This window comes from Podarcis tiliguerta (assembly GCF_965153285.1).
Source record: "Podarcis tiliguerta genome assembly, contig: HAP1_SCAFFOLD_289, whole genome shotgun sequence".
Taxonomy (NCBI): domain Eukaryota; kingdom Metazoa; phylum Chordata; class Lepidosauria; order Squamata; family Lacertidae; genus Podarcis; species Podarcis tiliguerta.
Window position 1 is genome coordinate 1 of NW_028148502.1, and position 4,031 is coordinate 4,031.

The following is a 4,031-nucleotide window of genomic DNA, read 5'->3' on the forward strand; positions in this document are numbered from 1 at the left end:
AAATTCAGAAAGAGAATTTATTTTTTCCTTGTCACCAGTATGGAATGAAGAGTACTCCAAAAAAAAAGAAAAAAAAGTGGGGGGAGAGGCTTTAAAGGACTGATGCATCTGGCATTCAATGTGGATTACTGATTTCAGGGTGACCACAGGGTTTTAGCATTGAGCAGGGGGTTAAAATAGATGACCTCCAAAGTGCATTATCTTCATTTTATTTTAGATGTTGTTCAGTTGTGCAGCAAAACATTGCCTTCGGAATGATTGATGAAAGAAAATCTAATGTTTCAAAATTGAGGTATGAACTTGCTGTTGGACTGATGCAGAAGGACTGAACCCAAGGATTGAGAACTGGATGTGGTCTGAGACCCAGACCTTTAATTACCCCCATAATATTTTGGAATTCTTTTGCATATCGTTATTGCATATATAGTTATTTCCCTCCATAATATAAGTTTTGGGTTAGATGCTTTTGTAACTATCTCCTCTCACAGGAAACAGCCAACTATCTTCTGCAGAAATTCAAGCAAGATAGCGCTGGTGGCAGATAACAATGTCCTGGCATTCAACGGTCATGAACATGTGCCCAGTAGACCATTCTCATACAGAGTCTTCTATCCCACATATTTCAATCTCTTATGCAGTAATAGTGAGTTGATACTCCCCATATTTGCATAAAAGGCATAAAACCACCAGAACAACCCAAAGAAAACTCAGTGGAATGGGATATCGAATGAGTGAGTGTAGAAAAAGCTGAGAACCTGATGGAAGGCGCATGCAGTAGGTCTCTCTCTCTCTCTCTCTCTCTCTCCACACACACACACACACACACAACACACACACACAATCCCTTGATCTGGCTAAATTGCAGCCTTATTCAGACTGAGAATTAATTTTTCCCTTGTCACCAAGATGGAATGAAGAATACTCAATATCAATAAATAGAGGCTGTAAAGAACTGGTGCATATGGGATCGGACAGAAGTGTGCCCATGCCTCACCCAAAAAAGCAGATTGGCCTCCCATACACGTCAAAGTTGTCCCAAGGGGGTTGGAAACTTAAGGTGATTAAGGCCTGCCAGCAGAACATCACGGGGGAGGAGAGTGCTATTGTGTTCAGAAGCTGTTGTGAGCTTCCTTGAAGCATCTGTTTGGCCACTGTGAGACCAGGACAATTGACTGCAAGGGCCACTGACCTGATCTAGCAGGACTCTCTTTTTTGTTCTTCAGATATATTTCTCCACCCCAACCTACGTCCTTCCCCAGCAGAACCAACCGCAAGCTGATTACTCTCTGAATACATTGGTTAGTCTTTCTGTTAATGGGTCAGGTGACACTCTAATCAATAAAGATATTTCTCCAGATAGGGACAAAGAGAAGTTGGACTTGCTTACCACTTGCAAACTCTCTCTTCTCCAGAGTGCTTGCTTGGGGCACTGAACTTTAGAAGGCAAGAATCTCCTCCTGAGTTTGCCAAATGCTATCCTGAGACCCAAGACACAAAGCAACCAGCTTATCACATGATGCTGGCAACTGGATTACACAGAACTCAAGACACATGGGCAGAATCCTACACATCTTGCTAAGAACCAGATGAGGCATCTTAACAATTTCTGCAAATCTTCTGATTACCTGCTTATTCCAGCACCACTTGCTGCTCCCACACACCATGCTGGAGGGATGCTGATCCAAAGTTTTTGAGAGCAATGCGAATAGCTACTTTTGATGTCATTCATTAGTAAAGGTAAGAGGGGATCTGTAGCTGAATGACAATGCTATGCACCTTTGGCTGATAGGTGGGACAAGCTAACTCCATGGAGTGTTCTGTTAGAAGGATACCAGGTGGATGGCTGGTGAAGACGGCAGAAATTTTTGGTTCCCACATTCATTCAGGGCAGAAAGTACGAGGCAGGATAGAGTAATGGTTTGTCTAATACATTCCACATTATAAAACTGTTGCTGTTTGGCTAATCTATTGTGGGGTTTTTTGTTTTTTTAATTTTCATATTTCTTAACAATCCCAATTCAACTTGAGTTTTATTTATCCACTTTTGTTCAAAATCACATTTTAACAACAATAAAATTACATATGCCTTCCCAATTCATTCCAGAATCACAAGAGCTATTCAACTCCTTCTCACACTCGCCTTCTCCAACACCCAACCAACCAATGTCCATGACACAAGAGGTTAGTTTCTGATCTTAAGGCTGAGTCAGAGAGCAGAAGAGGAGAATTTGAGTTCTAAAACAATGTGCTTACTGATGTTGTGAATGTAATTTTTTTTACTCAGAGCAAAGATCCACAACACATCGGCAAACTCCATTTCCCCCCAAAGCCTTTGAAACTGATAAGTTGTGACAAACATTCCTGTGAACCATATTCCTAATGTGTTTGTTTATCAGTCATTAATTCCCACTATAGCATGTCTCTTTTATTATTGTTTGTCTCAGTTTAATAGGTTGAGCTTTATAGCTAAAATTGGCTCCACATTTGTTTATTTTCTCCTGGTAGTAAGAGCTATACAAGAAAAAGCTCAGAAGTAGAGATCCAGCAAGATGAGCAATGATGGCCTGGGATCCTGGTCCACTTTGGATGCTTCGTTGGAAGATATTGGAGCAGAAAGTGAAACTGACCTCCTAACCTCCCAGGATGGTTTTGATCATGAATTATCACCATATCGTACAGCAGACATTCTTATCCCCATTTTACTTATCTCCATTTGACTTATTAGCATTTTTGGAATCATTGGGAATGGAACTGTCATCTGGTTTCTTGGCTTTTGCATGAAGACGAATCCTTTCACCACCTTCATCCTGCATCTGGCTGCGGCTGACCTTGGGGCTCTCATATGCTTATTTACTTTTTCTATTATATATCTTCTGGAGTCATTCTTAACTCCCTATATGCATTTGATTCTATTATTGGGTTCCATTCTTTTTTTTTTCATGTACAACACTGGTCAATACCTGTTGACAGCCATTAGCATGGACAGGTGTGTTTCTGTCGTCTTCCCACTTTGGCATCGATGCCACCGACCACCACACTTTTCCACCCTTGTGTGTGCCACAATATGGATCATTGCTTTCCTGCTCATTGCAATCAACTCGATTCTTTCTATTTTTTACAGACTGGATACCATTTTCTACCAGCTTTTAATGAATGCTATACTTTGCCTCCCACTCATGACTGTTTCCACTCTGGTCCTGTTTAGAAAAGTTTACTTCAGATCACAACAGAGGAAGAAGGGAAAAGCTTTAACAGCCATCCTACTTGCCCTCCTCTTCTTCCTCTTCTTAGCTTTCCCATTTACTTGCATTTCATTAATCAGTTTTTTCACTTCACTTATACACTATAATGTTCATTTTTTTGCAATGTCTGTTGGGTTATTATGCAGCTGCCTGAATAGCAGTATTAACCCACTGATTTATTTCCTGATTGGGAGAAACAAGAGGGCTCGATCCAGGGAGAGCATGAAGGTCATACTCCAGAGACTTTTCAAAGAGGAGGAAAACTGCAGAGAGGAACAAGAAGTTCCAGTTCAAACCCAGATGTGAAGAAATACTTCAAAATAACTCAGAAAGCTTCATTTTCTATCTCTTGGTGTATTTCTTGGTACTTGTTTCCCCCTGTACTCACTATTTTATTATTTGGGATTCATTTACTCTGTTAATTTTTGTCCTCGTTTCAGGAGTATCGTTAAAAGCCCCTTGGATTGCCCATTTGGCAGGATAAATGTTTTATATGTTTTAGAAAATTAAATAAAAATAAATGCCGCTTTAACAGTGTGAGTTGAGTGGGATGACATGCTAAATGGTATAGATAACAGATTCATTGCCAAAGGGAATGAAGTAAAGAAATCTTCACATGTAGAGCTCAAATGTTTGAAGAAAACAGAAGAAAGTATTTCCCCCAGATTTTTAAAAAAGTCCATGATAGTTAATTCCATCAGTACAATCCCTATTTTCTGTGCTATTTTTCTAGAAAAAGAGCTGCAAAAACTCACCATAAAGGCCTCCCTTGTTCTCTTATAACAGCCA

At 40.0% G+C, this 4,031-nt stretch overlaps 1 pseudogene across 1 annotated transcript; it reads left to right on the top strand.

Moving 5' to 3' along the window:
• The first annotated feature begins 852 nt into the window (after positions 1 to 852).
• Positions 853 to 3,779, top strand: LOC310669995 (proto-oncogene Mas-like; annotated as a pseudogene). The gene is made up of 2 exons (XR_014515461.1): positions 853 to 1,737; positions 2,521 to 3,779. The product of XR_014515461.1 is annotated as a proto-oncogene Mas-like (transcript).
• The last annotated feature ends 252 nt before the right edge of the window (positions 3,780 to 4,031 follow it).